Source organism: Balaenoptera physalus, assembly GCF_965194825.1.
Source record: "Balaenoptera physalus genome assembly, chromosome: 12".
Classification (NCBI taxonomy): domain Eukaryota; kingdom Metazoa; phylum Chordata; class Mammalia; order Artiodactyla; family Balaenopteridae; genus Balaenoptera; species Balaenoptera physalus.
The window spans coordinates 83309053-83333185 of record NC_138897.1 but is presented as its reverse complement, the minus strand read 5'-3'; the positions used below and the strand labels follow the sequence as shown (position 1 = coordinate 83333185).

The 24133-nt window shown below is 45.1% G+C and overlaps 1 long non-coding RNA gene across 1 annotated transcript in view; it reads right to left on the bottom strand.

The window, feature by feature from the left end:
• LOC309639537 overlaps positions 1 to 16008 on the bottom strand; it is a 220481-nt gene extending 204473 nt beyond the window's left edge. The window contains exon 1 of the long non-coding RNA XR_014251716.1: positions 13533 to 16008. This is a non-coding gene — a long non-coding RNA (uncharacterized lncRNA). The remainder of the gene's footprint in view (positions 1 to 13532) is intronic.
• Between the last annotated feature and the right edge of the window lie 8125 nt (positions 16009 to 24133).

Here is a 24133-nt window from a genome sequence, read left to right as displayed (position 1 = left end):
CAACTGACTTTGGGAAAACAAGTGTGTGTGTCTTCAGTGGCAAACGTCCATGACATTTAGGCTCAGACAACCTGCCAATGTCTGGGGGAAAGGGAAGAGGGGAGTCAATCATCCTGACATTCTGTCATCTGCTTCTGGGGTCTACGGGATGCCAAACAGCCTCAGTTGGAAAGCACCACAGTCTTGTTATCCAGATGTTTGAGGTTGCATTGCCCCGCCCTCCGTATGTCAGAGTTCCTGGCTGAGAGACAGTGACACTGATATCGTTCTTGCTACTACCAATAACAGCGCTGCCCTTTTGTGTGTGTGCACTGAGTGTGCGAGGCTTGGTGCAGAGGGGTTTTTTTTTTTTTTTTTTTGGCTGCATTGGGTCTTCGTTGCTGTGCGCGGGCTTTCTCTAGTTGCGGCAAGTGGGGGCTACTCTTCCTTGCGGTGTGCGGGCTTCTCACTGCGGTGGCTTCTCTTGTTGCGGAGCATGGGCTCTAGGAGCACGGGCTTCAGTAGTTGTGGCACGCGGGCTCTAGAGAGCAGGCTCAGTAGTTGTGGCACACGGGCTTAGTTGCTCCGCAGCATGTGGGATCTTCCCGGACCAGGGCTCGAACCCATGTCCCCTGCGTTGGCAGGCAGATTCTTAACCACTGTGCCATCAGAGAAGTCCGGTGCAGAGGCTTTTATGTGCGTTTTCTTATTCTCTGAATTGAGGTTCTATGAGCGGCCACGCATTCCAGATGAGGTCACTGCTAAGACTCAGCATTGGGTAAGGAACATACCGAAGGACGCTCGGGGAGGACGTGGTGGTAGTGGCGTGAATAGTGGCCCCCAAAAGACATGTCCGCCCAGAACCTGTGAATGTGACCTTATTTGGAAATAGGATTTTTGCAAGTGTAATTAAGGATCTCAAGATGGGATTACTCTAGATTTATGGGGGCGGGGGAATGGGAGGAGCCTAAATCCAATGACTGATGTCATTACAAAGAGATAAGCAGAGGGAGATCTGAGGAGGGGAACACAGATGGAGGCGGAAACTGGAGTGATGTGTCTATAGGCCAAAGATTGCTGGCAACCACCAGAAGCTAGGAGAGAGGCATGAAAGAGATGTTCCTGAAGAGCCTCCAGAAGGAAGCAACCCTTGCCAGCACCTTGATTTCATCCTTCTGCACTCTAGAACAGCGAGACTGTCTGTTGTATTAAGCAGGCTGGTTTGTGGGATTCTGTTACAGAAGTCCTAGGAGACGACTACAGTGGTTGAGACAGGATTTGAACCAGAGCGTCCAAACTGTTTACCAGTAACCTATGACTCACACATTTGGAACCAGCTCTCAATGTCTTCGTGTTCCCAAATTCAATGACCCAGGGCACTCGAGTTTTCAGAAAGAGTATACACACACACACACACACAGACACACAAGCAGACACACACGCACTTCAAAGAGGTGGCATGACCAAGAAGACTTCTTAAGCTCTTCCTAACTCAATTACTAGCTCTCAAGAACAGAACAAAAAGAAAGACATCCAAGTTGTTCCTACAACTCTGATCAAGCAGGTTGTGGGGAAAAAAATCAACAACTGTAGTCATGAAATGTGAAACCAGAGAACTGTCCCTTTTGGGCATTCGTGATGATATTTTATTAACACGGAGGCTTTTGTCTGTGGACTTCAGACAACTTTAAAAAGTCAGTGAGTGCTGTTTTGGTCCTCATTTGATGCGGCCATGGGCGGCTGGAGAGATGGGAGGAAACACTGTGGTTAAGACATTTGCCCTCGTTTTCTGGAGTCAGTTGACAAACCAGAAATAGTCCAGACTTCTGGGCATCAACATTAGGATCTTCTCAGAGTTCCTCTTACCGTAATTGATTTTTCCTTAATGAAATTGCCTCTCCTCTTTCTAGACAATCCGGAGAACTCCTACACATCCTTCAAGCCCCAATTCCTATGAGATCCCTTCCCTGATGTTCCCAACTCCATGCTCTGCCACAAAGCAATGCTGATTAGCTCACTCCATGTACACACATTCTAGTTTGTATATACCTCAAATACACCATTTATGATACTTTATACTATTTGATTCCTTATGGGTCAGTCTCTCCCTATAGATGAGGGATTCTTAACCCAAGAGCTTAAGAAAGTCAATGGAAGGGCTTCAAGGGAAGTTGCCAATCCCTGGAAACCTTCTGCAAAATTTTACACGAATGTGCAACTTGAGGGATAGGTGCTCCATAGCTTTTGTGAGTTTTCAAATAACTTCAAGACTTAAACACCTTTAAAACTCACTGCACTAAAATTTAAATTCTCTGAGTTTCTTATCCCTATTGCCTGGTGAGGCACCTGGCCCAACACAGGCCCATGAAAAATGTCTGTTGCTGAATCACTGCACACAAACTTTGATGAAACTGTAGTCAAAGGGATTCTGAGTTGCTCTGATTTTGTGTTGGAATCACTGCAGCTCTGAGTGAAGAACTTCGAAAGCTCTGAATCTGCCTCACAGCTATAGCTCTCCTCTCCAAACAGCGGAGGTCAGTAGCCTGTTCTACGGAGATGCCTTTTCATACCCTTTGCTCTCAGAAACGTCCTACTTTTTAGTTGCCTCAGCAATCCAGCACCTGCAGACATATCGGCATCAATGTACAAAAATACATGGATACAGAGATAATAGCAAAATAAATAAGCTACGGGGAGATATTGTACAGCACAGGAAATACAGCCAATATTTTATAATAACTATAAATGGAGTGTAACCTTTAAAAATTGTGAATCACTATGTTGTACACCTGAAACTTATATTGTAAATTGAGTATACTTCAATTAAAAAAATAAAAAAATGAGACTCAACCTGAATGTATATCAATAGGTGCTATTAACCTTTAGAAGGTAGGTCAGCAAAATATTTGTAAAGAGCCAGGTAGTAAATATTTTAGGCTTTTGGGGACATAGAGCTCGTCTGGGGACACAGAGCTCGTTTGGTGCAACTCCTCGACTCTGCCGTTGTATTGTCAAAGCAGCCGTAGACAACGTGCAAATGAACAGGAGTGGCTGTGTGCCGATAAAACGTTATTTACAAAAACCGGCAGGGGGCTGGATTTAGCCAGCGAGTCATAATTTGCTGACCCCTGCCTTAGAATACTACATGACTGTTAAAAAAAAGACTGTGAAAATGTCCAAAATTGATTTGCTGAGCGATACCACTAGCACATCCATAGTGTGTCCTGCGTGGTCGATTCTGTTTTCAGCACCTTACCTGGGTTCTTTCATTTAATCCCCACATACCACCGCTTAACCACTGTGCCTATTGCTTTGTACAGGGAGCGACCAGCTCTGTGAACTTGGACAGGTGGCTTAGTCTCCCTGAGCCTCAATTTCCCAACTGGTAAAACCGACTCAAAAGAGGACTGTTGCTGTTTGTATAAATCAAGTTAGTTAACATTGGTTAAGTCGCTGTCACATCATGGAAACACAATTCAAGTTAGTTCCCCGTCGCTTAAATTTTTTCAATGAGGCGCTGTATTCTCAACTAAAAGAGAAGATAAAGAAAGGGATGCTTAAATACGTTCAGTTCTGAACATGTTCTCTGAGGGTACAGCCATCTATTCAGACACAATTGAGTATTTTTTTTAACACATGGTGTCGTGGGATGGCGACGTCTATTATCTTACGTGTGATTAATGAAAGCTGTTCACATAAACAGCAAGAGGACAGACACTGACGTCCCCAGTGGCTGCTAATTAGGGAGGTGCTGCTCGTTCTCAGGCTTAGAAGGGAACTGCTCTGTCTTAGCTGTCTGTAGTAATTTATCAAGAAGTGAAATTTTAAGGACACGACCCAGAAAGAACGTGATAACAAGAAAATATCTCTTTTCCTTGTAATAATGATAACAATAATACTGGAATGTACTAGATGCTTCTATGTGCCAGGTACAAGCTAAGTGCTCTGCAGACGTATCCTTATTTCATCCTCCCAGTGGTCTTCTCCGGTTAATATCTATGTTCGACTTTCAGATGAGGTAACTAGTCTTCCAGCAAACGAGTGGGGAGCTGTGGAAATAACACTAAGCATGACCTAGTTAAGGAAGCAAGTTTGGGATGTGGGAGAAAGGAACATCGTGTGGAACTGTCCACATCTTGTAGATTCTGGATATGGGGCGGTTAGGGGAATACGGATGAAAGGGAAACTTATAAATACGTATACACACACACACACACAAGTATATAATGGTATGGTGAAGAAAGAGTTTGTTTGCATTTAAGGCAGTGTAAAATCCATGGGGCTGTAACACTTTTGATTCTAAAATATCCCTAGCACTAGAAGACAGCTACATAAACAAGAACCCACAGCTTTGTGTGCTGTGTGTTCACAGGGATCGAGAAGAGGCACACAAGGTACAGCCCGGGTCTGGTTTCCAAAAGCCATAGGTGCACTGCCATTTACCCGCTCCTTCACTCGCACGGGCTGCACTCCTCGGGACGGAGTGCAAGGATGAGCTGGGGGATCCCGTGGGAAGTAGAAGTCACAGAACTGAATGACTGATTAGGTGGGGAGAGCGCAGAAGGAGGTGAAGTTGAACAGGACCCTGCGACCGTTCTAGTTTGATTGAGTGGATGAGCTGGAGAATTGAGAGGCAAGCGCAGGTTTGGGGGAAGGTGAGAAGCTCCATTTTGGACATTCCAACCTTGAGGTGCAGAGGTGAGGAGACACGTACGGGTGTTGATGGCTCTGTGGATCAGGGAAGAGGCACGTTAAAAGCTGAGGGATGAACAGAGGGTGAGCCCTGGGACATCCTCATGCTGAGGAGGACGGCTGAGGAAGAGAAGTGGGTGAACGGTCTGAGCGGGAAGACAAAGAAGGGGTTTGGCAGTTTCACAGGACGATGGCGTGATTCAGAAGGGGAAGAAGGGGCTGTCTGTAATGGGGGGGTCTATAAAAGGGCATGGTACCCAGCAGACTTCAGGAGCCTTGTCGCTAACTATAGTGGCCAAGGTCACTTCCCGTAATCTAGGCTACAAGACTTCCTTGATGTTCTTCCAAAGACAGCTCAATGTTTTGCAGAAAGGAAGGGTTTGGACTTAGGCAGACCTGGATTTAAAGCGAAACACCTACTCTCCACAGCACACAGCATCGACCCCTCGCTGGCACAGGCACTGCACAATGGCCTCGCCCAGGATCCCCAGCTCCAGACTCCCTCCCTGGGAACTTAAGAAGGATGCCTTCAGCCTCTGCTGACTCAGTGGATCAAGAGGGACCTCTGACACCTCCTGGCCTTTCCCGGAACCTTAAGAAGGAAGGGGAGAGAGCCTCTGAGGGCAGGTTTAAAATTAGAAGGGAGTGCAAGGCTGCCTGTGGTTCTTGAACCTCAGCCATTCGGGAGGAATGGGAGATAAGGTGCACAAGAGACAGGAAGCGTTTATTTAAGATTCCTATCGCACTGGGAAGCTGGAGGGGGAGTTTAGCTCCGGGGAAGAACAGGATGTTGCCAGGATCCGGGGCAGGGCCGAGGGCAGAGGGGCATGGACGGAGCGGATATTGGAAAGAGGGAGCTAGGCAGCCAGGGTGGAAGGCGACAAAGTCTGGAGAGGTCCCAGGCAGGAAGTCAGCCCAGAAAGAGGCCCCTTGGGAGCTCAGATCTCTTCAGCGGCAGAAGGGAGATAGATCTTCTCTTCCAAGGCCTTGGGTCTTTGAGATGAGGCTGGTGTGTTTCTGGGTGGTCCCAAAGAAGACCTCATTTAACTCTTGTGGGAGCTCTCAGTTCACTGCTCCCCCCACCCCCGCCCCGCCCGGAGTCTTTCTGCTGGTCTCCCAGCTCGGAGGCCACCAGGCTGACCTTCTCTGAAGGGCACCACCCTGCAGCTCCATCTTGCCCTTGAAGGCTGCAGGGAGTTAAAGTCCAGACTGGCTGACGGAGCCCCTGTGAGCAATTCCCATCCCATGCTCCTGGGCGTGGGGACCCTGGGGCTGAGTACCAGGACGCCCCCTGTCTCTCTAGAGAAGCACACAGTTTCTCCCGTTTCCAAAAGACTCTTTATCCGAAAGAAAATCCAGGGAAGGAAGTCCACCTATGGAAGAGGACATGCACAAAATGGAGAAATACAAACGAGCAACAAACACCAAGGAAAAAACTGTCATCGTCATTAGAATAACCCGTAGCTGCACTGTCACGGCAAAAGCCGGGTACTGCCATGAGCCCTGGACACCCACCGACTTGTTTCAGTCCCCTTGACAACTCTCAGAGGCATTGTCTCCATGTCACAGTACAGTCCAGGAAACCAAGGCACACAAGGGTTAAGTTCCTTGCCCAAGATCTTAGCGGCTACGTGGCAGACAGGGGAAGGACAAGGACCGTGCAGACCACCTAACTGAGAAGAGTCTGGGTTTGCAGCTGACAAAACTGGCCTCGAGTAAGTGACTTCACCTCTCGGAACCTCAGTTTCCCCACTCTAGAAAATGGGGGTAAAATCGGACTCACGTCGCGGAGTTGCAGGTCTTTTTTAGCAAGAAAATATATGATTAGTACAGTGCATTGATATTTATCTCAAGTGCAATAACGGTAAAGTTTTTATTACTGATTTACAGGTCCCAAGGATCCACCATACTGGCTCTGCCTGCCTACATCTGTCAGGAGTTAGCAAGGGTCCACGCCTGGCAACAGAGGCCAGAGCCCCCACAGAACAAGGCTGAGATGTGTCCCACCGCTACCCTCCTTTTCTGGCCTCTCCTGCAGGCATAGCTGACAAGATCCTGAGGGGACCTCCCACTCACTCACAACCAAGCCTCTGGGGAAGCATCCGGACCACAGGGGCTGATCAGTGATGGAGTATTTGCTTAGCTCCACGCCCACGGTCCAGCTGGAGAGACACCCTTGGGTTCAAGGCTAAAGGCTTCCAGGAAATGTGGCGGAGGCTTGAAGCCATCAGTCACTCAGTAACTGCCCCCTTCTGTCTCTGGGGACAGTCTGGAGCGCTGGCTTGGGACATTCTCCCTTTTCATTCCCAGGGAGCCTGTCTGCTTCCTCTTGCTCTCCCAAGCAGTGGCCACTCATTATTACTATTACTGTTATTATTTTTGCTACCACTTATTGAGTTGTTCACTATTTTCAGGGCCCTGTGCTTAGTGCTTTACATGCATTTCCTCATTTAATCCTCACTAGAACTCTGAGCGTTGGAGAGTATTTTTATCCCTATTTTACAGCCTGCTCGAAATGGAAGTTCGCTCGCTGGAGGTCACACAGCTGGAAAGCGAAAAACCTGGGCTGTGAATCCAAGCAGTCTGGCTCCAAAGTCTGTGCTTGAAGCTGTGAGCCTTGTGTGCTTTAACACAGGTTCTCCTGACCAGGCCTAGTGGCCAAACCAGAGCGGCCTTCCCCTCCTTTCTCTTCCTTGCAGGAATCAAAGAAGGAACATTGGGAGGTCGGGTTATAGGACTAATCAGTGTAAGGAGACAGCCAGGGTCACACAGATCGCAAATGTGGGGGAGTCACAAAGTTTCCAGGATCTCACAAAGAAACTGGGTGAGAAGTATTTCAACCAGAGGGCATAGCAAGTGCAAAGGTCCTGAGGTAGGAACAGACTCATCTTCTTCACATTTGTTTCTAGGTCTCCTCTGCTGAAATGTTTATCTACCATCCTTTTCTCCACCCATCCATCCTTTGGAACACAACTAAATGTCACCTCCTCCAGGAAGCCTTCCCTGGACCTGGGCTGGGCTGGGTCCCCTGTCATTGCTCCCATCTCCCCATTCTTCTTCACAGAATACTGCACATTTATGTTTACTTAACAGCCTGGAATATTTGCTTACTGTTGGTCTCTGGATAAACTCTAAGTAGGCAGGGGGTAATGTTTGTTTTGTATTCTCTATGCCTAGAACAGTGGCACATAACAAGTTCTCCAATAAATCTTCACTGACTGACTGCTCTGAGGGGGCCACATTTAGAAGATTGGATTCAATGCTGGACACCCTTGTTTATTAGGGGAAAGGGTGCATGTCACTTCTCAAGGAGGGTGTGGTCACCCTTGGAGAAACACTTACACTCATGCACAAGGAGACATATACAAGTATGTCTATTATGGAATTATTTGTGATAGAAGAAATTGGAATCAACTTAGATGCCCACCAGCAAGGGACTGGATACAGGTAACGTGCTCGCATGTGTTGTAAGACAGAGAGCAAAGTAGATGAACCTGAGCTATAAGCATCTACAGGGAGATTTCTCAAAAACTTGACAGGGAGAGAAAATTCCAGTCATGAAGTGATTCGTACCCCATTTAAGAAATTAAAAGAGACCAAAGAGACCCTCTATATTTTTCAGGATTCATACATAAGTATGTAAAAATCATATTTAAATGGAGTATATATTCTGAGTTCATAATAGTATGTGTGTGTGGGCAGGGCTGGGGGCACAAGGGGGAATTTAACCCTACTGAGATGCTCCAATTTATTTAAGAACTAGGAATTCATGTATTACTAATTTAAAAATGTGTAAATATAAAAAAGGGATAGTTAGAAAATACACCAACGGGTTCATAATAGCTAATTCTGGATGGTAGGAATATGGGTGGATCTTATTTCCTTCTTTCTGTTTTTGTTTTTTAAATTTTTTAATTTCAGAGCACATAAGAGGGAGGGAGAGAGGGAGGGAAGGATAGAGGAAGGGAAGGAAGAGAAATAGGAACATGAACGGGGGAAAACATGGCAAATAGGAGCTTGGAAATGAGCAAAGGATCAAGGGTTGTAGGAATGGTGGGGTTTGATCCAGGAAAAATGCAAACCCCACCTTCACATATTTTCAGGGGGAAAAAAAAGATAGGGCCAACTGAAGAAGCTTGAGATAGGGCACATTCCAGTACAATGTAATAAGAAGAACTTCTCTTTAAAGACTTTCAAATAAATGTGAATTACCTAAACTATACAGTAATAGACTGTCCTTAAGAACATCATTTAATGCTACAAATACATTTAGAGTCTTTTTCTCTCCCCTCCCAGCCAGGGATAACCACTGCTGTCAGTTTCTTAATTACCTCCATAGACCTTTCTCATACCTTTACACACATATATTTACCATAGAAAATGTACATCTTGTTTGTGTTGATTTTTTTTAAACACGCATAGTACTATGTAGACGGCATAAAACACTCAGCAGCCAGCTCTTTTCATTCACTGTTTTGTTTCTGAGATTTATCCACAGAGATAGGCTTAGGCTTAGTGTACTCTTTTTCATGACTATATAATGTTCCATCAAAGGAATATATTACATTGTATGCATCCACTCCCCTACCGGGGGACATATAGGTTGATTCAAATGTTTTGCTATCACAGTTGAGCTGTGGCTACATGTGTACATACTTCCTCGTGCATCTCTGGATAGTAGAAAGAACACATTTTCTATTTCAACAGATTCTGTCAATTTGCCCAAAGAAGTACCAGATAACAGTGAGCTGTGTGAGAATAGATTAGGCAGGAATAAGTTCCTCGTCTCTGCAAGTGTCTAAGCATTGGCTGATAGCCTCTTGGCACCACTATAGTGGAGGGGATGCTGGCCCTAAATGGCCGTTAAGTTCCCTTCCAACTGTGCGATCCTATGATCTCTCATCTCCCCGCAGTGGGACCACCACTCGATACAACTCATGCCAAGACCCCCAGCTGCACTGAGGGGAAAAAGTCATCTTTTCAGCAGATTTGGAGGAGCTGGGAGGGATATTTTTGCAAAACCCCATGTTTCTTGCTCCTATTGATGTGTTATATTTCATGCTAGCTGAAGACATCTTAACTAAACCCCTTGTGTTTTGTTGGAGTTTGGAATGAGGTCTGGGTTGAAATCCTGGGTCGGTCCCAAGTAGCTGTATAATCTTGGGCATGTTTGAATTCTCCATGCCTCAGTCTCTTCGTCTGTAAAGTGGGGTAAATTCATACCCCTTGCTCACGACTGCTGTGATGATTCCCTTGGTTGATGGATGTAACGTGTTCTAATGGCTGGTGAGTTGCATCACTCTCTAAGGGGGGGGCGGGGAGGGCTCACTGTGCAAGCCGGCTGTCCTAGAGATGCAGAGATTGGGAGCAGTCTTTGCCCTTGGACAGCCTTGCCCAAGTCCAAGGTTTAACCAACCCGACGCACCCATTGCCGTGGTCAGCACAACCTTTCGTTTGCTCTTTTATCTCTTTCAAAGCGTGTCCATTATCTCATCTGTTCATCAAAGGGCCCTGCAAGGAAGTCAGGCGGAGCATGGGCCCAAGGAGAGATGACTCAGGAATCTGAAAGTCAAGGCCAGAAGCCTCTCTGACAAGCAGCCCATTGGACTGAGTTTCTCCACGGATCTTGGCCTGGGAGGAGGGCGTGAGGTTGTCCGGGTCAGGACTGAAATACCCACAGAGAGACTTCCTTTCCCCTGATGCTGGACTGGGTTTCTCAGCCCAGCCAGATGGGCTGCAGATGTGAGCTCCGGGTTGCAAGGGAGTCCGGGGGAAAGAGGCAAGACCCGGCCCCTTGCCTGGAATGTCAGCGCCTAAGCCTGATGCCATAGGAGCACCATGCTGGGGTCCTGAGCTCAAGTTTGCAGAGTTCTGGAAACAGGAAGGTGGTGCTGGAGATACTGCCATGTGTCTACGATGCTAGTGGCTATCTGTCAGAGAATATCTCAGGCAGCAGCCATCCCATCTCGCAGCTTTCAGGTCAGCTTGGACGTAAGCCACAGTCTCGTGTCATCCCTACAGCCCTGGCCAGCCCTGGAAAGCCTGCTAGGTTACCAAACAGCTGTTTCTTCCAAGGAACTGCAGGCCCTCCATCGCTTCCTCCTTCTTCAGCTTGTTCCAAAATTCAGGGTCCCTTCCCTCATGCCATATCTTCAGCGTAGCCAATGTTGACTTTGATCCCAGGGGACCAATTGCTACTGTCAGTCCATTCAGAGTGGAACCGTTTATAGAGTTCTGCCTTGGAAATAATAGTTCCCTGATTCCAAGAGAGACCTCAGGGATTTGGTTTCTGGAGACTGGTTGAAGAAAGGGCTCTGGCTCAGCCAGACCTGGGTTCTGCCATCCGGGGCTGTGTGACTTTGGAAAAGTCACATCACCTCTCTGATCTTAGGCTTCTTATTGGTAGAAAGTGGGGGATCATCCTTACCTTGCAGTGCCATCGGGAAGATTCAAGAAAACACATGCAAATCCTCAGTGCCCGGCATGAAGTCCACGCTTCCTAAGGGACTTTTACTGTTGTTCTGGTTGTTATTATTATTGTTCTTGCTGCTGCTGAGGCTAAGGGGCTGCCTCCCTTCTTTCCTCAGTCCCTCATTGTCTCTATAATCAGATAGACCTGCATTCTAATCCCAGCATCATCTTATAGCTATGTGGCCTCGATCAAGTTACTTAGCTTCTCTGAGACTGCCTCAGTTTCCCCATCAATGAAGAGACGTTTAGAAAGTTTTCGTGACTTCCCCAAAGTCACCTACCCAGTAAGGACTTTCGGCTCAAACCTGCATATGTCCAAGAGCCCTGATGGCTTAACCATCGTGCAGCTACATTTTTATCGTATTTCGATTTTCCTTGAACATGGCCCCTCTGTTTCTTTTTCTTTCCCTATGTGCCATGATTTTTATTTTTTAACTTTTTATTTTATATTGGAGTATAGTTGATTAACAATGGTGTGTTAGTTTCAGGTGTACAACAAAATGATTCGGTTATACATATACATGCATCTATTCTTTTTCAAATTCTTTTCCCAATTAGGTTGTTACAGAATATTGAGCAGAGCTCCGTGTGCTATACAGTAGGTCCTTGTTGGTTATCCATTTTAAATATAGCAGTGTGTATGTCAATCCCAAACTCCCTAACTATCCCTCCCCCCACCCTTCTCCCCACCCCGCAACCATCATAAGTTCGTTCTCTAAGTCTGTGAGTCTGTTTCTGTTTTGTAAATAAGTTCATTTGTATCATTTTGTTTAGATTCTGCATATAAGCGATATTTCTCTTTCTCTGTCTGACTTACTTCACTAAGCATGACAGTGTTTCTTCTGTTTTTTTTTTTAAAAAGATTTTTTTGATGTGGACCATTTTTAAAGTCTTTATTGAATTTGTTACAATATTGCTTCTGTTTTATGGTTTGGTTTTTTGGCCGCGAGGCATGTGGGATCTTAGCTCCCCTACCAGGGATCGAACCTGCACCCCCTGCATTGGATGGTGAAGTCCTAACCACTGGGCCGCCAGGGCCTGGTCTGCAATGAGGACTACCTAAAAATGATCCCTTCTTCAAATTCTCAAGTTCTGTCTACAAGTCCATGTTCAGCCCACTGGGCCACCAGTTTACCCCTCCCAAGAGACAAAAACAAAAAAAACTAATAGAAACAGTGTGAGAGAGGTCATTGGACCGTTTGGGGAGTGTTCACAAAGGGAGGGAGGAAAGTGGGCAGCTGAGACTTGCCCAACTCCAGGAAGGACCTTGCTGGAATCTGTACATCAAAGGAAGACCAAGGCTTCAAAGGCAGGCACTCCATTCTGCCCTCTCAGCCACCGGTCACATGGGGACAAAGCCAAAGGATGCGATGTGGGGAGCCGAGGGTTTCGTGACAAGAACCTCGCTGTGGTCAAGGGTGTCTCTGGAGCCTGGCACAGCTGGCTGCCCTTCCCCCAAGCCACCCCTCACCAACTCAAGGGTCCTCACACGGGGGCCCCAGACCCCCAAGGGCTCCATGCTAGAATTCAGAGCTTCTCTGAACTTGGTCAGCAGGAAAATACATCGCATCTTTGTTATCACTAATCTTGAACTGAAATTGAGCATTTCTTTCCGTTATGATTGCAGGTAACAGATGCGTGGCAGTCCCTGCCACTTGGTCACCAATAGAAATCACAGATATTGGCATGTCACCTTACAAGAGTCACAGAGAATTTACCATCCCTTAGTCTCACGACACTTCTGCTGTCCGGGTTGTTATTAGAACTGCTGCTATGACTTATTTCAAGAGTTGATTAAAAAAACACAAATATCACTGCATCTTTTTTTCCGTTTGAAGTGGGCTTCCTTTGTAATTCTATGTATTTTTTTTTTAATTTTTAAAACTTTTTATTTTTATTTTTTTATTTTTTGGCCACGCTGAGGCATGCGGGATCTTAGTTCCCCAACCAGGGAGCGAACCCATGCCCCCTGCAGGGGAAGCGCAGTGTCCTAACCACTGGACCCCCAGGGAATTCCCCCTAGGTATTTTACTTTATGGATTTTAAAGCACTGTTCTGAGAAGGAGTTCCTGGACTTCACCATACTGCCAGAGTCTCATACGCACGCAATATTAAGAACCCCTGTTGTAGCCATTCAACTGTCTCAGTCTCAGTTTTCTGGTCAATGAAATGGTCATTAAAATCCCTTTTTTAAAGTGCATTAGTGAAGATCACATATTGCAAGGCGTGTGAAAGCACCAGGCATGGAGGAGATATTCAGTCAACACTACCTTCCCTCTTTCTTCTCGACAGCCACCCTCTTACAACCTGGAGCCGAGAACTGGTGTATCTACCACCTGCCTTCTGTGGTCTCCCATGAAGGGCCTCTCGCCCACCGCGCGCTGGCTCACCCTGGTCTCCAGAAGTGAAATGCCCCTCCTGCTCCACCACGACACACGTCCAGTGAGACAGAGGTTGACAAGGCCACAAATATTTGAACTATCCTCGGGCTAACACAGGGTATTGACCCCAAAGTATGTGCTACATCGGCCGAAAGTTTATCCTAGAATAACAAACGTGACAGCTAGCAAAGTGAGGGGAAAGGGCCCGATAAGATAAAAGGCACCCATGGAGTCCAAAGGCACAGCCTGTGCAGGGAGGAAGAAATTCAGGACCCAGAGTGACATCAGGGGAGTAAGGCCATCGAGTCAAACAGTCCATTTTCTAGAAAGTTCTGAGCATCTGCATAGGACATGGTGCAGATAGTACATATAAATCCAGCCGTGTTGCTGGGTGACCCTGAGTAGCTATGGCAACAAGATGCTACCATTATGGTGTGGCTGAGAAAATTCAGAGAAATCATGGTACTGCACTTAACAGGTGCTTGGAACAGAGTACACCTTCCGCAAATGTGGCTATTGCTACTCTTACTACTAACATCATTATACTGATATGTGGAGGCTACAGGTTAATTTCCCAGCCTCAGTGGTCAGAGTGTCTGCTTTGCCAATTAAAATTACGTGACATTGGGCTGCTTTCTCTCTTCGTGCTAGTTCCTTCACTGGGCTAAGGGATAGAATTAGGACCTGGTAGGGTGGTTGAGGGAATTCATTGAAATAATATGTAGAAAGGGCTTAGGCCAGAGCCTGATCCAGAGCAAACATACAATAAATGTTCCCAATAACTGTTAATATCACTATCATCATCATCATCCTATATCATTACAAACTGGACCTAGAGAAAGGAAGCTCTTGGGAAGAAACGAATCAAGGGGAGAAGCTCTTGGTGAGACACAGATCTAGCCCAGGGGTAGGCAAACTATCTGGTGCGTGTTTTTGAAAATAAAGTTTTATTGGCACACAGCCACACCCATTCACTTATGCATTGTCTACGGCTGCTTTCATACACAACAGCAGAGCTGAGTGCTCTCTGGCCCTTTAAGAAAAAAGGTTTGTCATCTCCTGGTCCCTGGTGTGGAGGAATGATGGTATCTTGACAAGATGCCCTTGGAGGAGTGGTGGGCGGGGGGTGGGGGGGGAAGATGTTAATGAGCCTTTTGACATAGTTAATTATTTTTTTTATAAGTTAATTATTATTTTCCTATGTTGATTGATTTATCCTGCTGGAAAGAAAAATTTCCTTTCTTCTATCCATCAATCTGTACATCCATCCACTCATCTATTTATTCAAGAAACCCTCAGACACTGTGCTAAGTGCTAGGGATGGAGAAATGACCTAAGTCTGAGAGAGGTGGACAGAGCATGGATAACTACAGTTCAGTGTGGCAGACATTGGAGAGCAGTCAGTGCCATGCTTTCTTTGAATTAGAAAAACGTGCCCCCCACAAAAAAATGCCTTTGCACGTAGTAGATGCTCAATAAACATTTGTTGAATGAAAAAAAGAAAAAGAAAAAGTGCCTTGTCTGAGAAGTCAAGATTGGACAAATCAATGGATCTCAGACCTCATCTGCTACTTTGGCCAGACCATTTGTGCAGTGCCCAACCTTCACAACCTTGTGTGGCAACCCTGAGAGCAATCAGTACAGTGTGCAAAAGGGATCTGAGTAGGGCAAGCCACGCTAGGGAGGAAACCAGTGTAGCGGTGTCAGGTGAGTCTTCATGGAGGAGGAATAGGAGCTTAGTCTTGAAAGGGGATCATGGGGAAAGGGAGATAAAAGAGGACAGAGACAGGTGGAGAGAAGCATGTGAGTGGAGAGGGGGTTGGGATGAGGGTTGGAAGGGTCTGGTGGGTTCTGCTACCACAAAAAGCACAGTGTGACTACATCATAGATTGCTGGCAGAATAACTTCAGACCACCATCATCTTATCAACTCTCCTCAATTTTATATTTGGACCCAAGTAAAATCTGCTCACTCCTCTCCATCCTCACCACCACCAGACCACTGAAGCCTCCCCTGGACAGCAGCCAAAGCCTTCCCAATGGTCCCCACAAACACCTCCTCTGCTTTGCAGCCAGAGGGTTCATTCTGAAATCAGTCTGATCATGACACTCCCTTGCTCTAACACCTTCCATGGCTCTTCTGTGCTCACAGAACAAGTCCAAACTCATTAACCTGTGTTCCTGGCACAATCTCTGCTTCCCTTCCTCTGGGTTTTTTTTTTTTTTCCTCTTATTTTATCTCCTCACACATTGGAATTTCTGGTTCTCTCTTTCTCTCACTCTCTTTTTTTTTTTTGCATATATAGATTGATCTGTCTATTAATCTATTGATCTATCACTCTGTCTATACGTCTATCAATCTATCAGTCTATCAATAGATCAATAGATCGATCTCCAAATAAACACTATATAAATACTTCTCTATATATGTGAAGTCTATCATCTATCTATCTAATCTACCTATTGTATTTACACAGTTTTATATATATATATATATATATATATATATATATATATATATATATGGTACATGTAGAAAGAAATAGAGATAGATGAGATAGATATAGATATAGACATAGATACAGATATAGATATTCTTCAAGCCATCTCACTTTAGGGAAGCCCACCTAGAAACTTCCTAACTGGTCTCCCAGCTTCTACCTCTACCTCTTACATTCTATTCTCCAAAAAGCAGCCAGAAGGATCCTCTTGAAACCTACGTCAGATCATGTCACTCCTCTGGCCAAAACCCTCCCACAACTCTCTGCCTCACTCAGAATGGAAGCTAAAGTCTGCTCCCTGGTCCACAAGACATTACAGACCCTGGCCTGCATTACTTCTCCAGCTGCATCTCTCACTGGCCCCTCCCTCATTTCACTCCACTCTACTTTCAATAGCCTCCTTGCAATTCCTCAAATATTCCACATGCACTCCCACCTCAGGACCTTTGCACTGGCTGTTCCCTTTGCCTGGAAGGCCCTTCTCATAGATACCTGTGCACTCTCTCTCTTGTTCTTTCAACTCTTTCAGGACTTTTACTCAAGTGTCACCTTCTTATAGACATCTTTTCTTATAAGCCCATTTAAAATTGCATATCCCTTCCCAACTCCGTAAACCTTCTTTTCTGTTATGTTTCTTTATTGCACATTTTAAAATACAATAAAATTTTTTAACATCTTTATTGGAGTATAATTGCTTTACAATGGTGTGTTAGTTTCTGCTTTAACGAAGTGTACATGTACATATATCCCCATATCTCCTCCCTCTAACACATATATATGGAATCTAAAAAAAAAAAAAAAGGTTCTGAAGAACCTAGGGGCAGGACAGGAATAAAGACGCAGATGTAGAGAATGGACTTGAGGACACAGGGAGGGGGAAGGGTAAGCTGGGACGAAGTGAGAGAGTGGCATGGACATATATACACTACCAAATGTAAAATAGATAGCTAGTGGGAAGCAGCCACATAGCACAGGGAGATCAGCTCGGTGCTTTGTGACCACCTAGAGGGGTGGGATGGGGGGGTGGGGAGGGAGACGTAAAATACAATAAAATTTAATAATTATTATTTTAATATCTGTTTCCATTACCTTGAAAGCTCCATGAGAGCAAGAATTTGCGGGGGGGGGGGGGGTTGTTTGTTTGTTTGTTTACTATACTATCTCCAGCAACTTGAATAATCCATGGCACATAATAGATGCTCAATTAATACTTGGGAAATGAATGAATCGCCTCCTTTACTGCACTCAGTATACCTTTATTAATGCATCCACAGATCATTCTGATGCATTTTTTAGCCATGTCACACTACTAGAGTACAGTGATGTTTTAGTTGTCTCAAACCTTATGGTTTTTGTTTCTCTCTGTGTGTTGCATACCATTATAATTTGGTAAACAGGGGAAATTTCTGTGCTCCCATGAGCCAACAGTGCAGACAGGGTTAACCCTCGGTCCTACCACCCACTGGGTGTCCCAGAGATCCTCCACTTGTCCTGACTTGTTGACTTTCCATCTTCCTCTGGCTCTCTGTAGTTTAACTTGGACTCATGCCTCCTCTGTTTTCTCCCTGTTGTTTGCTGCCCTGGGCCTCTGGTTTGAAGTCAGCCGCCCAATGGCCTCGACACTGTCACCTCAGCTGTGCTCCGCACGCCACCGACACTTTGGCCGGGGGGGAGAGGACAGATGGCTCAATCATCTCATTGCAGGTCGGCACCCAGCCTGGATCAGCCTGATGGACGGCAGTATTGACAGTCTGGCTGACCCTCGTTCAACAGGCTGACATCCCCCATATTTCACAGACCAACGCTGGATGTGTATCAAAGAGACTTTCAGGTCACCAAACAGCTAATTAAAGCAATAAAGAGACAGGAAGACTAAGTGGTCCCTTTCCCCCTTGGGAAGCGGAGACCCCTTGTAGGAACCTGCGTGCCTCCTCCTTCTCTAGAAGTACAGTTGAGGAGGATATTGGAAAAGGATATTATTGGGATCAGAAAAGAGACAAGGATAAATTCCAGATATTGGATTCATCTGCCACTCTTGATCCAGCCCGCCTCCATCATTACTTCAGTGTTTAAGAGTCCAACCTGAGCTGTGCAAGGTAGAATGCCCAAAGCTCGTTCCTCTGGGGAGGAGTGTTTAGAGAGAGGCCACTTGGACTCTGATGGCATTGATCATTCCCAGGTCTACGTGACTGAGGGCCATCAGGAGCGAGACTGAAGGTGTCCAGAGGGCCAGCTCACCCTGGCCCCCTTGGCAGTAGAAAGAGCATCACAGTTGGAGTCAGACACTCCCAGGCATGGATCCCAGCTCTGTCACGTGCTAGCTGTGTGGCCTTGGCTTAGTTTCTTAGCCATTCTGAGCCTCAGTTTCATCATCTCGAAAATGCAGGTGCAAATAGTGTCGCCCTTGGAGGGTTGTTACAAAGAGTCAACCAGTTGATTCTTTTTTTTTTTTTAATTTTATTTATTTATTTATTTATTTATTTATTTTTGGCTGTGTTGGGTCTTCGTTTCTGTGCGAGGGCTTTCTCTAGTTGCGACAAGTGGGGGTCACTCTTCATGGCGGTGCGCGGGCCTCTCACTGTCACAGCCTCTCTTGTTGCGGAGCACAGGCTCCAGACGCGCAGGCTCAGCAATTGTGGCTCACGGGCCTAGTCGTTCCGCGGCATGTGGGATCTTCCCAGACCAGGGCTCGAACCCGTGTCCCCTGCATTGGCACTCAACCACTGCGCCACCAGGGAAGCCCAACCAGTTGATTCTTAACTCCAGTCTCATATTAGAATCATCTGAGGTGCTTCTGAAACAGACCTTTGTCAGGGCTCTGCCAAGGCCAGTTGATCCAGATTCTCTGTGGTTGAGTCCTGGGCATCCTGTAGCTTTTTAAAATCTCCTTGGATGGTTCTTATGTGCCGGCAGGGCTAAAAATCACCCGAGTGAATGATATTAAATGATTGCTAAGCTCTCCGCAGGGCTGGCACATAGTAGGGGATTCGTGAAGATTGATCATCTTCCCTCTGTCTCCCAGGCATCTGTTATTTCTAAACCTCTCTTGTACTTGCCTTAAGGGAAGTACGTGGGACGTGACACTGATCTGACCAGGGATCGAACCCAGGCCCCCTGCACTGGGAGCACAGAGTCTTAAGCACTGGACCACATTTAACACGTTTCAATTGGATGCCTCCTGCACGTAAAACAACAGGTAGATCTGAGAGGTACAATGAGGAAGAAGACAGAGGCCCTGGCTTTGCCCTCCTCGTGGTATAGTCGAGGGGACAGATGCATAAAGAGGTAATAATAATAAAGGGCAACTGATATGTTTTAAGAGTCTACTGGGTGCCGCCACTGTTATAAGCTTTTGAGATGTACCAGTGAGCAAAAGAGACCAACGTTCTTGTCCTCCAGGAGCTTATATTTTAGCAGAGAGAGACAGACGGTCAATAAGAAAAATAAAGAGATAAAATACACAGTGTATTAGAAGGTGATAAGTGCAATGGGAAAACGAAGATTCAAAAAGAAAGAGAATAAAAGATTCTCTGTGAGTCTAGTGAGTTGGATGGCAGCCTCTCCAAAGATGTGTCTACCCAGGACCTGTGAATATGACCTTATTTAGACACAAAGTTCTCTGCAGATGTAGTTAAGTTCAGGGTCTCAAGATGAGATAATCCTGGATTAGTCAGGTGGACCCTAAATCCAATAACAAGTACCCTTAGAAGAGAAGAGAAGGGGAGAGGATGCAGAGGGAAGAAGCACATGTGAAGATGGGGACACAGGTTGGAATGATGCAGCCACAAGTCAAGGAATATCTGGAGCCACCAGAAGCTGTAAGAGACAAGGAAGGATTCTCTCCTGGAGTCTTTAGAGGGAGTGTGACCCTGCCGATGCCTTAATTTCAGACTTCTGCCCGGCAGAAATGTGCACGAATAAATTTTTGGTTTTTTAAGCCACATAGTTTGTGGCCATTTGTTATGGGAACCCTAGAAAAATAATATGGAGCAAAGAGAAAGGGCACTGCTCTTCGCTGGCAGAGAAATCAGGAGATCGTTGCTCAGTCCCTACCTGATTCCCCCTCAGCTTCCTGACTTAGAGATGGGGCAGGAATCCTTCCTCCCATTGAACAGATGGGAAAGCTGAGGAAATGGGCACATCATGATTTCATCAAAGACCTCCTGGAGATCTGTCAACTGGTTCCGAAACATAAAATAGATTAAGAACCCGAGCTTAGGTCTATCACTTAGCAATTGTAGCTTTAGGAAAATCACTTCCCCCTGTGAGTCTCAGTTTGCTCATCTGTGAAATGGAGATAATACCTTACATGTACATATCTGAGAGGTCAGTTTGAGGCTCTAGTGAGCTCAGGTTTGTGCGGCCCTTGGCACAGTGTCCGGTGTGTGACAAATACTCCACAGATGACACTTTAGTTTATTTTTCAGACTCATTGCCTAGTTCGGACTCTGACAATGTACATGTAAAGATGTATGTATGTATGTGTGTGTGTATGTACATAATCTCATCCAAAGATTAAAAAAACAAAGATAATTATATATGTGTTTATGCAAGTGTGTATACGCCCAGGTGTATAGTCATGTGTGTATATCTATGTACGTGTGCACTATGTTATGTGTGTATTATGTTGTATGTATATGTATGGGTATGGGGGGTGCATATATACACATATTCTCATCCAAAGATTTTATATATATGTACATATGTGTGTATGTGTGTGTTGCATGCATATGTAAATGCGTATGTATATGTGTGTACGTACATGTACATAATCTCATCCAAAGATGATCACATATGTGTCTTTGAGTGTGTATACACATGTATATATATTCATGTATATGTGTGTTATGTCGTATGTATATGTGTGGGTGTGGGGTGCATATATACACATAGTCTCATCCAAATCCAAAGATTATATATATATATATACACACACACACATACATACACACACATATATATGTGTGTGTGTATTGCATGCAAATATAAGTGTCTATGTATGTTGTGTATGTATACGTGTGTATGTATACCTATAGTCTCATCCAAAGGCGATATATATATATATATATATATGCATATATGTACGTTCATGTGTATCTATGTATTCATGCACCTGTACACTATATACATGCAGGTGTATATGTACGTATATATGTGTGCATACTGACTGTGTGCATGTGTGTATGCATGCATGTGTATGTGTGCTCATGTACGTGTGCTTGCATACACACACACACACACACTCACACACAAAGTGCTTTCTCAAGCTGCCTTTCTCTGCAGGAGCCTTGAAGAGAAAAATTCCCACGGCCACTATGATTTCCAACTTACCTGGCACAGAGCAGATAGTCCTTGGTGTGCCCGCCCAGCTGCAGCCCGGCCTGGCTGAACCAGAGCCCAGCCACGTCCAAGGGGAGGCGGAACCCTCTGACTTACACAGCAGGCGACAACAGAACAGTGAACAACTTCAGTGGAGAAGCCCGAGATAAAAATGGGTTAAAATATTTGATTTTTGCAATTCCATATGGTTACACTCAGCTTTCAGTCCTTTCCCTCCCTCTCTCTCTCACCCTCTTTTCCTGCCCCTCGATGAAAAATCTTCTCGGGCTTAATAGAATTACTCCCAGAGCCATCAATGCAAACGCTGTTTCAGGGCAATCTCATTCGAACAAATGTATTTTTATTTGAACAGTGTTACTTGAAAAATTAAATCGCGGTATCTGTTCCCTTTCCCCTCCCCCCGACCATCCAAATAGCCCTCACAATGGGAAGGAGAGGAGAGCAGAGCAGAGCTGAACCTTTTTAAAATGAATTTGATCTGATGTAATGATTCCTCTCTGCATTAATTATCAGTGAAACCAGCCAATATGCTGTGTCCATCACAGATGTATCCACGGGCATCCTTTCTATTTTGGGAACCGACTGAATGTATTGCTGTTCAAGCTTATTGCCTTTGAAAAGTTCAGAGCTGGGTTAGAGAGGGGCTGGTGGGGACGTGGGCTCTGGACCCATACACGTGTGTGCAAGTCTGTGCTCAAGTGAACGAGGGGAGATGTCCAAAGGTCAGAACCAAGGAGACAAGGGTTCGAATCCTAGCTTGAACTCTCAGGAACTGCCTGCTTTGGGGCAAGTCCTGTCACCTCTTTCTGCCTCACTGTCCCCGTCCATAAACTGGGGACAGTAATTATAACTCACAAGGAGCTTGTGAGGGTTAAAATGACGTAGGCACCGGATGCAAAGTTTGCCAGGGACTGGAAATAAAGATGGCATCAGCTCCTGCCTCTCAGAAGTCAGAGGTTGGTTTCCAGGGAAGCAATAAAGCAGGAAAAGTCTTCCCCTTGCCAGTCTATTCTGGAGGTTTGTACCTCAGTTGTGTTACAGAGTCAGGGCTGGGTTCATGTGCTACTGTCACCACCTTAAAATTAGAATAACTTTATGTGTTTTGTACGTGAAGTCTGATGTGACAATGAGCGGAAGAAATAGGCACGATATTCACATTCCCCCACCATTTCTTGGTTCTGCATTTGCATATAGCATTTGCAATACCTGGGCGGTGTTTGTTTTTTTTTTAAATTGAAGTATAGTTGGTACATAACATTATGTAAGTTACAGGTATACAATATAGTGATTCACAATTTTTAAAGGCTATATTTATAGTTATTATAAAATATTTGCTACATTTCTGATGTTGTACAATATGTCCTTGTAGCTTATTTTATGCCTAATAGTTTGTACCTCTTACTCTCCCACCCCTATAGTGCCCCTGTCCCCTACCCTCTCCCCACTGGTAACCACTAGTTTGTTCTCTGTATCTGTGAGTCTGCTTCTTTTTTCATATAGTCACTAGTTTGTTGAATTTTTTTAGACTCCACATATAAGTGATGTCATACAGTATTTGTCTTTCTCTGTCTGACTTATTTCACTTAGCATAATTGGGCTGAGTATTTTTTTGAGCAAGGGACCCCCCGCCCCATTTTCATTTTGTACCAGGCGCTGCAAATTCTGCAGCCAGTTCTGTACAGAGAAACTGCTCTGGGGCGATACTCTATTTAAAGGAGCTCAGCTAATATTTAAGACCTGATTATAAAGAAGGTGGGAACACTGTTGAGCGCCTATGTGTTGACCCTCATACTTGGTGCCACATGCAGCATCTTGCTTAAGCCTTGTTGGAAGTTTTCTCAAGTAGGTATTTTCTTCTAGCTTTGTACATGAAGGAACTGAGGTTTGGAAGAATTAAGTCGTACACTTAGGATCACACAGTCAGGAAAAGATGGCTCCAGATGAAACCTTGTGCATCCAGGAAGCATGTGCCCCCCCTTCTCCTGTCCTATTTCTTCTCCATTCTTTCTTCATCCCTACTCCCTACTTCCCTCCTTCTCTTTCTCTCTCTTCCTTCCTCACACAGGAAGTCTTCAAAGAGTGCTGGTATACCTCAAGGGAAATAGAATGAAGTGACTGTAGGTATAATGGTGGGTCAGTTAACATTTGAAACCCCTCTTTGTCTGGCATCTACACTTCCTGGGTTTGAGATCTGAGCTAAGTGTCGGGTACCATGCACCAATCAAGAATTACGAAAGAACCAGTTCGGTGGAGGAGCAGGAAAGTGATGAGTTTAATACCGAGAGATTCCTAACTCTTTAAGCCATAAAAGAAAGCAGATGGTTGCATTAAACAAAAGTTTTTTATCTTTATGATTTCAAATTAAGGCATTGCTTTCACTTAGTGCCTTTGAAATACAGAAATTGAAACAATTTTCTTGAAAATGTACACAGAATCATAACAGGTTTGTTGTTCGATCTTTTTGATCACTAGAACAATGTCACTTTTCTCTATAAATACTGTGGAAATCAAAACACTTATGAATCCCTTAAAGCTTAATAACTGCTCTGTTTTCCCCACAGAAAGATCTGGTTTTTAGAACAATCTTCACAAAACTGTACCCAGAAGAGACAAAAGAACAGGCCCAGGCAAAGAATTTTCAGGTAACGGAGTCTAGTAATAATTAACTTTAGCATCTAATATGTGCCAGGCCCTTTAAAGATTTTATCTCACTTAATCCCAACAACAGCCATAGGTAGATGCTGTTGTTACCCTCATTTGCCTGATGAAG